This window comes from Acartia tonsa, chromosome 2 (assembly GCF_053477335.1).
Source record: "Acartia tonsa isolate MP-2025a chromosome 2, ASM5347733v1, whole genome shotgun sequence".
In the NCBI taxonomy this organism is placed as follows: domain Eukaryota; kingdom Metazoa; phylum Arthropoda; class Copepoda; order Calanoida; family Acartiidae; genus Acartia; species Acartia tonsa.
Genome location: NC_137261.1, coordinates 31267576 through 31281542, shown reverse-complemented (window position 1 = coordinate 31281542; position 13967 = coordinate 31267576). Strand labels below are relative to the sequence as shown.

The window sequence follows — 13967 nt, the reverse complement described above, 5'->3', positions numbered from 1 at the left end:
TCCTGGATAAAATGGGGTATTCCTGTCCAGTTTTTTGTTTAGGAATGAATATTTCTTACCCGAGGGAATAAATGATGGACCGATAGGTCATCATTTATTCACGTGAATAAATGATGACCTATCGGTCCATCATTTATTCCCTCGGGTAAGAAATATTCATTCCTAAACAAAAAACTGGACAGGAATATCATTCTCATTTAAACAAAAAACTAATTTTTTATGCTAAAATGTGGTTTAATTTTGGTTTTTAATTTTCATTTATTTAGCATAAATATGAAAAAAGGAGATTATTTTCTTTCTTTTAGTAATTAATAAAAATTCAAAAATCTTCCAAAAAAAATTAAAAATCTTCTAAAATCATACCAGGGATATAAATGAGATACCAGGGAAATAAATGAATATTTACATCCACTATTTAAGGGGTTGTTTATATGGGAATGTTTATTTAAAAAAACATGCGCATTCAGTTTTTTTCATTTCCTGATTGATTTTTGTCCCCCAATTCCAAAAATATCTTTCCCGAAATCCTAGCTGTTCTATAAGATCTCCAAAAATGCAAATTACTTTTGGCACTGATTTTTCAATATTTTTTCAATAAACTAATAAGAAATTTTGTTAAAACATGTTTTAGTGAACAGTAAAAAGGGTTTATCACACCTTAGATTATACATTCCATGAATGCCAACAAGACCTAGTAGAATCAATATGAAATACCTACCATTTTGATCTTTATTAACTGTTAAACATAGCCATTTCTGGGTTTAACCAGAAAAGACATTAAAGGAGCAGTTTTTGGGACTTGACTAAGAAAAACAAAGTTGTAGAACTCCTCTAGTAGTAAACTCTTATATAAAATATAGGTTTCAAGTCTATTTAAGGTTCCAGGTATGATCCTCCAGGTCTCCAGAAATCTTTAAAAGCCTTCTGTGACCGCAATTTTTGACTTAGAGAATTCAAATTTTAGAATTAAGCTTTTCTTACATGTCTACATAATGTATTAAGATCTGTTTTCACTGACTGCAGCGGCCGCCAAAACTTATGTTTTAAGATTTCTAATATAAAATTTACTTAACATTTTCTGAAAAAAATGTTTTTCTAGCTTCAAAAATAAGAAAATGACAGCCTTTTAAAATTTTTAAATAATAAAGGACCTAAAAACAAAGGTAATGAAATAAAAGGGTGAAGGAAGCGAAAATTGAATTTGACTTACTTATAGTAAGTAATTCATTATCAAACAGGGGACATGCACACAAAGTCCTCTAGCTCTAATAGGAGCTGATAAAATAGGGAGAAGGGGGGGGGGGTTGCATTTTTTTAGTCAAGTCTAAAAAAACTGCTCCCTCAATGTCTTTTCTGGTCAAAACCAGAAATGGCTATGTTTAACAGTTGATAACAGTAAAAATGACAGGTATATTATTATTTATTCTTTTAGGACTTGTTGACATTCAATGAATGTATAATTTGAGGTGTGTTACCATTTTTTACCCTTTTACTGTTCACTAAAACATGTTTTGAACAAAATTTCTTATTAGTTAATTAAAAAATATTGAAAAATCAGTCCCAAAAGTAATGTGCCCTATTTTCTCAGCTCCTATTAGGGCTAGAGGACTTTGTGTGCATGTCCCCTGTTTGATAATGAATTTCCAACTATAAGAAAGACAAAGTCAATTTTTGTTTCCTTTGCCCTTTTATTTAACAACCTTTTATATTAGAAATCTTAAAACATAAGTTTTGGCGGCCACAGCTGTACTTGGCAGCTGACAGCTGCTGCAGTCGGCGGAAAAACAGATCTTAATTTGTTATGTAGACATGTAAGAAAAGCTTAATTTTAAAATTTGAATTCTCTAAGTCAAAAATTGCGGTCACAGGAGGCTTTTAAAGATTTCTGGAGACCTGGAGGATTATACCTGGAACCTTAAATTGACTTGAAACCTATATTTTATATAAGGGTTTACTACTAGAGGAGTTCTACAACTTTGTTTTACTCAGTCAAGTCCCAAAAACTGCTTCTTCAATGTCTTTTCTGGTTAAACCCAGAAATGGCTATGTTTAACAGTTAATAAAGGTCAAAATGGCAGGTATTTCATATTGATTCTGCTAGGTCTTGTTGGCATTCATGGAATGTATAATCTAAGGTGTGATAAACCCTTTTTACTGTTCACTAAAACATGTTTTAACAAAATTTCTTATTAGTTTATTGAAAAAAATATTGAAAAATCAGTGCCAAAAGTAATTTGCATTTTTGGAGATCTTATAGAACAGCTAGGATTTCGGGAAAGATATTTTTGGAATTGGGGGACAAAAATCAATCAGGAAATGAAAAAAACTGAATGCGCATGTTTTTTTAAATAAACATTTTATCCAGGACAGGGGTGAGAAGTGGAAAAAATTGTTTGTGCAGAATTCCTTAACTTTCAAGACATTTAAAATAAACGGGACTTAACTTTTACAGGCAATTTTTTAATCATTTGCATACAATTACTAAAATAGATTATACTAGCGGCTACGCCCCTAGAGGCCTCTAGTGGCACTTTAAATGTTTTTTTTATATTTAAAATATGGCTATTTTGTGTTTAACGTTTATTTTTCGTTGAACTCTCTTTCTAAAATCGAGAAATTTAATTTTTTTTATTTCTCTAGGTAGGGTGGTGGTACCCTTCCCCAAAATAGATATAAACCTTCCCGGGACATATGAGAATCTACCCTGTTAAGGAGAACCCGATCGGTTCAGCGGTTAGCGAGATCCTTCGGTACAAACAAACATACAAACACAGAAACACACAAACATCCTGTTACTTTATTATAAGGATGTAGTAGCTGTGATCCTAAAGGGCAAATAGGATAGAAAGAAATATATTTTTTGTTTTGTTTTGTCCTTTATATCTTGCTAACCTAGGTACCGATTGAGTTCTCTATTTACAAAGGTCTATGCACTTTTAGGCTATTTTTCTTCTGTCCCAAACCTTTGACTAAAAGATTACACCTATATATTAGAGATGTATATAGAATACCTGTACTAGGAGAGAAAAAAGTTAAGTATAAAGTTCCTTTTGTTAAAAAAAAAAACAGTAAAAGGTGTGTTATAGAGTAGATGTGCTCCTAAAATTGTAAATGCATTTATGCCAACATATTTTTTGTTTATATAACAAACACACAATAACATTTATGAGTGTTGGTGTTTGGGTAGGTAGTGTTCCTTCATCATAGAAAATTACACAATATGGTGCACAGCACATATACAAAGTTTTAAATTCAAAAAAACATAATTATGAATTTTTGTTTATTTTATATGCATGATACCTGATATTTTAAATTCTTTAGTATGTTTTTTCATGGTGTTTTCATTCGCTATCTCGAATTTAAAAAAAGAAGGCGAAAAGACTCTCCTTACCCTAAATCTAACCTAGAATAAGCAGCAAAAAAAAATTTTTGTTAAAATATTTGTAGGTCATTTTCACTAAAGATAAATAGATGTAGGTTAAAAGCATAGAAGGAAAAATTTTTAATTGAATAAAACTGGATCAGGATATGTTTATTCTTAATATTTGCTCAAATGAATGATAAAGTTTAGGTAGGGTTGGGCACATCACACATACTCGAATACGCCACACACACACATACACACACACACAGGCAGTGTGTACGTACCTATGTATGCATGGTATGTAGAATATGTGTTGGTATGTGTGTGAGTGTGTGTGTATATGTGTATGTTTGTGTGTGTACATAGTGGATGCTATCTTACCTTACATGTATGTCATGGGTGTCAGAAAAAATCTTTTGGGGGTTGATGTTTCCTATTTTCATGGGCAACTTACTCTATAAAGCTACGGAAGAAAGTTATAAGTCCATGGAAAAAATGTGATTTTTAAGATTTATAATTTATATTTTAAAAGGAAAAGTCAAAGCTGATAGATTATTTTTCTTTTGTTAATGAAGACAATATGACAAGTATTAAGCTTTTAAAAATTAATCTATTTTTATCATATAACGCAATTCTAAATTTCTAATAATAACAATTGTATTGTTAATGTCACATACATAATAAGAAGAAAATATACTAAAATACTGCAGTAAAAAACGGCTTTTAAATGGCTCAAGAAAACATTTTAAGAAAAATTCCGGCACCCTTATATACCATCTGAGTTCCCCACTGTAGTAAGTCTAAATATATTCGTACATTAAAGCATATTTATTTAGTCGCAAGATTTTTATCTTAGGAAAAATATAAATTTTACATGGTTTTAAGAATGTAGTTACTTATTCACTATAAGGTATCGTCCGTAATAACTACAATAAATTAGAATAAGTTAGGACTATTCACTGTAGATCTAGCCCCAGAAGATAACTTAGCGTTTAATTAATTAAACCTTTATTTACTGAACATAATCTTAGTATTTATATATTTACTATTAAGCCTTAAATTATATTAGTTATTATTAAAGGTTTAAAGAAAATATTTTTGCTGATGTATACGAACACCAAGTCTGCAATCATGCACGTATTCCTACATCATGCCGTGCACACACACTCACACTCACAACACACACACACACTCACAATCTGTAGTGTAGATAGGTGGTGTTAGTAGTATAGCAAACAAAACATCAGAGAATTTTAAAAATCACCAAAATTTGAATGTGATTATATAAAAGTAAAAGAGTGTATTTTTGTGTGTGTATAGCTTAAGATCTCGCTAACAGCTCAACATATATAAATACACATACGCTGAAGTATCTTATATGTCAAAGGAAGGGTAAGAGGCCTCTAGGGGCGTAGACACTAAGACCTTTATAGATACACTAGCGGCTACGCCCCTAGAGGCCTCTTACCCTTCCTTTGACATATAAGATACTTCAGCGTATGGGTATTTATATATGTTGAGCTGTTAGCGAGATCTTAAGCTATACACACACAAAAATACACTCTTTTACTTTTATATAATCACATTCAAATTTGGTGATTTTTAAAATTCTCTGATGTTTTGTTTTGCTATACTACTAACACTTTAAATGTTTTTGTTTGTTAAATTTTATTTTTTATGTACGATACCACCTTATTTGACGTTGAAGTCTCCCCTAAGGAGGGGATTTTTTTGTTTTTGGGGGGGTTAGGGGTGTCCCACCCCTCAAGAAAATATCTTAAAACCACCACAGGACCAGTAGGTATATTCCCTGAAGAGTAGAGCCCATTCTGTTCAGTGGTTACCGAGATCTTAAGCTTCAGACGGACAGACGGACAGACGGACAGACGGACAGACAGACGGACAGACAGACATCGTTCTACTTTGTATTATAGGCTAGCGGCTACGCCCCTAGAAGCCTCTAGGGGCACTGGTAGGAGGAGGAAAAGTCGACCTCATCTAATTTTAAATTTGAGTTTCAAAAGAGTTAAAAATATATTTTTTTTTTGGGGGGGGGGTGAAGACACCCTCTTCAAAAATAGTTTAAAACCTTCCCAGGACATATAAGAAGCTTCACTGTAAAGGAGAACAATATCGGTTCAGCGGTTAGCGAGATCCTTCGGGACAGACAAAAAACGCTCACTACTTTATATAATAGGATATACAGATTCTCTGTACAGGAGATTAGAATCAATAAAGCAGTAAAATCATCAAATACGCCGATATCCAACCTCTCAGTTTTAAGAATTAAGTATGAAATTTAACTTTAGAGATATTTAACACCCAACTTTGCTAAATTGCGAATTCAGTAATATTTACAGAACAAATGTTAGTGTTTCCCCCTTACACACCTAAAATACCATTTCCCCCTACCTTTCCCCGCGTCACAGCACCGCGCTAAGAAACCACCATTCAGTCAAAGATTAGCACTCGGTACAACGACGCATCTAAGGCGCATCACGACGCGCGAAGCGCGCAACCATTTTCAGATATACAGTTAGATAAACAAGTGATTCCTGAAACAAAATGTAACTAAATAAAAACGAAAAGAAATAAAGCACAGAAAAAAGTTGAAATCAATTTTATAGAACAAAATTTTTAATGTTTTATGCATAGTGAAGTGAGTGTATGCTTATAAGGCCTGCGGCAAGTTATTAATTTTAACTACTGAATTAAACCTCTCTCAGGTCAGATATTATTGTGTATATTTTTCAGGGAAAGGGGAGGACAATGACGATTAAATTTATGTACAATCTTTTCTTCCCCTTACTACTTTCATCTTCAAAAGACATTTGACGAAAAATTAGGATGAAGTTTAATTTATTGCCCATTGTCGTATCCCTAAAACCATGTTAATTTATACATATTTGTTAAGAAAGTTTATGTTAATCACATGTTATATTTAGGTTAATATTCGCTAGGTATATAGTTTGTGTTTGTATTTCTGACATTTTCTGAGTACAGCTATTTAGTGACAATTATGTTCTTAAGTAGCACGCTGCACAGCACAGCCTTAGTAAATAATATCAAAATATAAACTACTATCCACTAACATCCTAGGGCTGTGTATGTGAAGGATTAAGAAAATTAGGAAAATAGGCTAAAACCAAACTTAGATAGCCTAAAACCATCCAGGGAACTAAAAGAAGCTTCCATGAAGAAATCTATCCGTTCAGTAGTTATCGAAATCTTAAGCTACAGACAAAAATAAACTTACTGCTTATATAATAGGAGATTAGCTTTGAAGTTTTTGTTATTTAATGTTCTGTTTTAGCACTAATGAAAACAAATAAATGGCGGAAAAATTGAAGATCACATAGCATTTAGATTAAGAACAAACCTAGCAGCTTAAAACTAAATATGTACATATTATATAAATGGACTTTTATTCAGACAATTTTATATTCAAATTGTAGATAATGTTTTAAGATTTAATTTGAGCCAGTCTTGCTTACTTCAAAGTGTTGTCTGAGATTAATATGTAGCCGTCGTCTCTATTAGTTCTTGGGAATATTGTTCAACACAGTATCACTCTGCAATTACTGTCTAACATAAACTTTACTTTACTGTGATATTAAAGGTTTATTTCAACTTTAGAAATAAGTTTTGTCTGTATTTTATGATAATAAGTTAAGCCCACTGGCTTCAAAAAAAACTTCTCTAAAAGCATAATGAAATGTTTGAATTAGTATATGATAAAACACGAATAATAAAAGGGGTATGCAGTTTTTTCTAACATCTTGTTTTAGGGGGATGTATCACACATATGTCTATGTTGAAGCAAAAAAAGAGTTAACATTTATTTTGAGCAATATCAAGTGAAGAACCTGATATAAAATCATCCTTGTAGCCTAAGAAAAAAAACATAGTAAGATTAACATAATAATCACCTTTACTCTGTCCAAGTTAATTTATAGCTCTAGAAACATTTTTTAAATCGTATGTATGTATGATTAGGGACAGGTACATTTATAATGTAGAATAACTAAAAGTAGATGGTTGTTTCTTCAAGTTATGTAAATAATGGATATAATGTCAAAATGAATATCTGGCAAATTAGTTTATTTTTTCACCATTGTTTTAGAATTATGTATATACATATATATATATATATATGTTAACCATTTCAAACTTTACTATAGTTAATGTGTGCTCTATTATGTCATTGAACCATTCTAAAATATTCCAGCTAAGAAAAATGTAATCAGTTACAGCAAGGACGTACAAGGTGGGGGTGGGGGGATAAAGGGGTGATTACCCCCAAAAAATATTTTTCATTTTCACCCCCCCCCCCCCCCCAGAAGTTCAGCAGTTAGAGCGGTGTATTTCTTGCAGGATATTTTCATCACCGCTGTAAATATTTTACACTAATGATTTTTCAACCTATTAGGAATAATTTTGAGAGGTGACCAAACCTTTTGTTTCTCAACACATACAAATTAATTCAAATTTTGATGTGGATTGCATGATTTAAAATTATTTTTCCAGTCTTAGCTTGACCTTTCCGCATATTCACTCTATTTACACCAGGGATAAGGGAATAGAACGCTGAATTATTTAAAACTAATTAATCAATGATTTAAACAGAAAATAAAAGAATAAAATTAAGGTAAAAAGAAGTGTCATATTTTGTGCGACTTCTTTAGTATTAATTTTTTAACCGATTTAATAATTTATGATGGGAAAAATGTTAAAATAAAAAAAAAATATGAGACCAAAATATTGTAATATGGGCAAGAACTCTATCAGGATAAGCACCGTATGTTAAAATTCAAGTACATAGAGTCAGACTGCTTTTTGCATAACTTGGCTTAATTTAAATTTGAATTTGTTAATCAATCTACATAAAAAAATATTTATCAAGACAAACATTGTTTTTTTTAAACAAAGGCTTCGAATACCTTAATACAACTTTTTAAAAATTTAATTTTTATTATTCATTTAATATTCACTTTATCTATATATGTACATATAAAATATACTAGATATGTAATATCCAAATATACACACATATACATACAAAAACGCCTCAATATTGAAATAAAATACCATGTAAAAACGTTAATGGATTTTTGAAATTTGATCCAATTCAAATGGTAGATTGTTTTTGGTGTTATTATGGTCAAAAGGTCACTTTTTAAATTTAAAACCTATCAATATAAAAAGGTTATCTTTACATAATTTGGGGATTATTCAACTGGACTGTATTTTCCTTTCTTTATACACATTTAACGAGCATACCCAAAATATTAAGAAACTTAAAATTTTGATAATAATGTTATTAAAACCTTTTGATTTTAAGGCAGTAAGCTTAACGATTAAAAGAAAAACGTCGTTTTTCGCATTTTCTTTTTCTTTCGTTTTTAAGCATATAATCAAATATTGGCATTATATTGTCAAGGTTTAGCAATTTTGATTTAAAATTTTAGCGTTAAGCAAAAATAACATGATTAAAATCGATAAATATTGGTCCCCTGTCTCCTATAAACTATGCATTATGAATTTAAATTGTGAATGCGTGTCATTCATGACCACAAAGCTATCTTAAATACATAATCTTTGCTATGCAATCTGGTATTAGACGTATTAACACTGGAGGGTTTTGGTTTAGCTGTCTTATGTAATAGTTTTATTAACAGATGGAAAGTCAATTTGCAATTAAATTAATATGCATTACATTAGATATAGCCACCAAAGACCGAATTTCTGACATAAAAGTTAATATTCATTTATCGCCCATTGCCATTGTCCAAAGTACTGCAATATTTTATCTTTTTATTAGATTACATGATTTTGTGAAATGTATGTGATGTTATTAAATAGATATAGGCCTACTTGTTTGAATATGATAGTTATGACGAAAGTTTAAGGGACATTAATGCATAATTATATGAATGTTAATCTATTCTGTTAACTCTATCATGAAGACATTCTTAGTATAGATTAACTTGATTGTGCATCTACAATATGTGATCATTTCATAGAAATGTTAATATTTAATATAATGCACATGTACCCTGTTAAGCTAATGTGCTGTTATTTTACCAACATCAGAATGTAGCTTTAATGTCATTAGAATTGTGTCATGATGAAAATATGTCAGCCATGGCAATCTTTTCATGTACAATAAAGTCGTTATTAATATTAAGTCATATAGATGATTAAAATATTAGAGAGAAATCAAAAGCCATGCTTTTATTCCAATTATTAAAGGAATTGCCATATTTGTTATTTAACTGTCTCCATGGAACTTGGACAAAGTAGCATCGGGACATTCATTTAAGAAATTATCCTCCTAAGGAAAATACATAGGTGGTTTAGAATTTAGTGGATTTTACAAAAAAAATAGTAGGTAGATTTTTACAATTTTTAATATTTGTTCTACTACTTTGTCCAAGATCCGTCTCCATACATATTGATGTACATAAGACTCTATTTGTCGATAAACAACCCTCCAAAACTCCCAGAAAAATGTTGAAAACAGTTGAAAGGTTAGAATAGTTATTTCTTTCATCGTATTATAAACGGCTTTCCGCGGATATAGAATGTACTGGTTTTAATCTTATGATTGTACATTTTTATATTCGTAGAAAACTGGATATAATACGATGCTAGACATAGTTTTTTCGTATGGATGAGAACCGGTTCCTATACACCGGATTCGAATGAATACGAGAAAAATAATTATGAAATAATCATCGTTAAAATCGATCCAATCGACGTGATATGAACCCCCCCCCCCTTTTTCAACTTTAAAACGCCACTTTATATCCACTGTGACTGAGCTGAAAACACTTGCTCAAACCAACCTAAACTAAAAACAATTTTAAAAGATACATTTTGTTGTAAGTTTATTTGTTGTCCTTTTCAAGTTGAAGAGAAACTGTATTTTAATCAACAAAAGGAAGTTAAATGTCAAAATAAAGAAAAAAATATAAGATAAGGCCATCATCTTGAAATAAACCAGAAAAAAGAAGGTTTTTTATTTCTTATAATTTTATTATCGACTGATTTTAAAAGTTTAAAAAATAAACTTTAATGAAATACTTTTTGTTTCTTTTTCAAAGATTTTTGTTGTTGTCTATTTTAAGATCTATTTTAAATATTACAATTCCTATATAATAAGAAACAAATCTATCACATTCTATCATGAAAAGAAACAGCAAATTTTGTGATTTGTGTTGTTCATAAAAACCAGCAAAAAAGTTTGTGAAAAGAAGTCTGAGAGAGTAATTTGTAAATAAAGTAGTCTCTTATCAAATTTTTATATGCCTCTCTTCCAATTGGTTAACCTTCAAACAAGTTGTAGATAGATATAGCCACTAGAGAAATAGATACACCTATACTAGGTGTAAGATAGATTTAATTAGGTGTTAAATTGTACACATATACAGCTAGTAGACAGGCATTATGGTGTGAGTAGATACGTATAAGAAATTGAGAGATAAATTCAATCTTTTACACTATATTTTGATACTTTTTTATTGTATTTATATTTTCTGCTGTTTTTTGGTAATTATGATACTAAAACAGATACCAGAAAATGCAACACAACTAAAAACCAAAACTAAATTGTTTCATTACTTCCGCCTCAACATTTTGGCTGGTTCCTTTTGTTACGTGTGTTTTAGTATCACTGTAAAAATTGTTGAAAATATTTAAAAACTATAATGTAATGTTATTGCAATTTATACTTTTTAGACTCCGTCATTTAGTTGATTATTTACCTTAATCATTGTCTCTTATTGGATAACTTCATACGTTTTTTTTACCAAATTTTAAATGTGAGCCACCCAAAAACTACAAAACGTATGTTAGATTTTAATTCTTATCTAAATATATTAACTAATACTATCATAAAAATATGTAAGGAGAGATACAGCTACTCTATATCTGTGGTCATGTCCTGAAGCCCGACTACAAAGCCGCTGTCACTCAATGGAAGGACTCGTTCGTACATTTTGCTATTACTTGACGTTGTGGATTTATATATTTGATTTTGTTTTGTTTATATTGTTATTGCTGTGTGATCAAGGATATAATTGCTCTTGCATAATAATTTATCTTGAATTGTATAATATGTTTTAAATGTACAATTCTGTTGTCTTATTCATATTAAATCCAATTTTAGAATGTTTATGTTTTAATATTTTGGGGGTTTAAGGTTAACTCATGATAAGATATATTTTAGAAATTTAATCCACAAAAATTCCACAGATTAGATCAAATTTTAAATACATTAGTTCTTTATATATTCATAAAATATTAAAGGCAAAAGACAGTGCTTTTTAGCTGAAAAATGTCTTGTTTTAAAAGAAAAATATCTTTAAAACCCTATTTTGTGGTCAACGCTTTATGAAAGAATTCCAATTAAAACTATTAACTAATACCTTCATAGCTAGGTGTAATTATCATCATAGTTCCAGGGTTCAAGGTCAGTTTTTAACCACCTCACAACTAAAAAACAGGGAATGTAGAAAATTTATGAATTAATTAAAGTTAAAATAAAAATTAACGTAAATAGTAAAATAAGGGCAGCTTTCAATTTAAATATAAAATACAATAATACTGTTTAGCATAAATTTTCACACAAAGTATACAAGTTTATAAAGTTTTTTGTACAGCATTCATAATAATTGTAAAATCTAAAAATTATTTGTAGTGAAATTTAAAATGGCATTAGTATAGACTAGTGATTATTTCGTGAATGCCCGCTTATACATTTTCTGACCACTTATATTAAATATGTGCATCCAATTCTGTATATTATCAAATCTGTATAGTGTTGAATTTGTGTCAGGACTTGATTATAGAGATGTTTCGCGTATTTCAACATTGTTTGCTGTTGTCCTTGGAATCAATATTCCAAAAATCAGATTAATCGGATATTTTTAACATACAAATCTTTGTTGTCAAAAATTTTTAAAATCAGCATGTTTCAAATGGACGGCTTTCTGGAAACGATTAAAGAGTTGCACTTTCTAAGTCGTACCTAACTGTTTTAGGAATAATCATGCTAAGTTTGAAATCGATAGGACAAATCTAACCTGTTTAAATCAACGAAAAGAGCTAATCGTAACTGACGTACGGACGGACTGACCCTAATTATAGAAAAGCTTCGCTTTTAAAAGTGTTTAATGGTAAGTAACAGAGAAGCAGAGTGTTTTAATAAGAATGGATTTCTAATCATCTGAGTGCGGAAGTGAGTGCCCACCAAATTTTGTAATTCATTTATAACTAGAGGGTGAATTAATCTTATATAAATCAAATTATTGGTTCGAGGCCCCATAGCTACTTTCTTATTATTAACAACGCACAAAACAAAACAAGGAGAATCATATTTAAAGATAGCAAATATTTCATTTTTAAAAAATAAAACACAATTACTGACCTCCGTTATAAAACAGACTTTTGGTAAGTCCTATAACCACAATTTAGTTACTAAAACAATCTTTTAAAAAAGTGGTAACAAAGTTTCTTTACTTCTATCTATTTAAATCACTTTTCAGATTAAACTGTATTTGTATAATTACATTGTTTTAAATACAGTGCTAAAGATTAGCTACGCTCCATATGAAATGGACGTACACCCACGCAAATGTTCTTCCACTAAAGTAAGTGGCATGAAATTTTGGCTTATTATTTTTAGGGCACTTTCTCAAAATATTATTTATAAAGATTTGTTGTCATTTTTTTTGTATTTTTTATATGTCTTTATAAAAGGAGGTATATTGTATATTAACAGAATATGTATATTGTATAGCCCCAAAATTAAGTATAAAATCACCTAATAACCGTTAATAATACTTGAGTGTGTCTGTTTATGTGAAATAACTGTACTGCTTTAAGTTATAACATACCCATTGCGCTGTATATAAACAAGAATGACAATGACCATAAAAAAGGCAGCAAAAACTTGAATATATTTGATAACATCAAAACAATATAGTGTATTACTAAAATAACCTTATGACATAATAAAAAGGATACAAGTTTAAATGACTAGTGATCAAGCAATGTGTTTTAAGCTGAATTAGTGTCTCCGTGTGTCTCTTTCGCGGACAGACTAACAGAAAGACCTTAGTATAAAATATAGATGCGCTGATAGTAAAAAAAAACATATCTCACACTGCATTATATGTATAAGATGGTTCATCTATTCCTTAATACCCAAATTAAATGGTCCAACAATGCAGTATAATTATCCATCTATATCCTATCATAATTCTTCCCCTCTCATATTATAGGTTGATTTCAAAGCATAACTCAATTCGTAAAGTTAAATATTAGTTAAGAAGGATGACAACATCCATAAAAGCGAAGCACTGAAATGGTAGAACAAACAGACATTAACACATTTATAGTGTCAGAACTGAATAATCAGAATATAAATGTATAAGAGTCGAAGCAAAATTGTAAGTTGAAAAACTGCTTGTACAGAATAATGTTTATGGAGATACTTACATTTTTAGGACTTGATTATAGAGTTGCTTCGCTTATAATATTGTAATTTGTTGTCCCAGGAATCAGTATACCAAAAATCAGATCAAACGGATAATTAGAT

The 13967-nt window shown here is 30.1% G+C and overlaps 1 protein-coding gene across 1 annotated transcript in view; it reads left to right on the top strand.

Annotated features, from left to right (window-relative positions):
• Positions 1-5817: 5817 nt before the first annotated feature.
• LOC145310517 (myosin-VIIa-like) overlaps positions 5818-13967 on the top strand; it is a 34046-nt gene continuing 25896 nt past the window's right edge. Inside the window, exon 1 of the mRNA XM_080150460.1 lies at positions 5818-6090. The gene's annotated coding sequence lies outside the window, so the exon portion shown is untranslated. The remainder of the gene's footprint in view (positions 6091-13967) is intronic.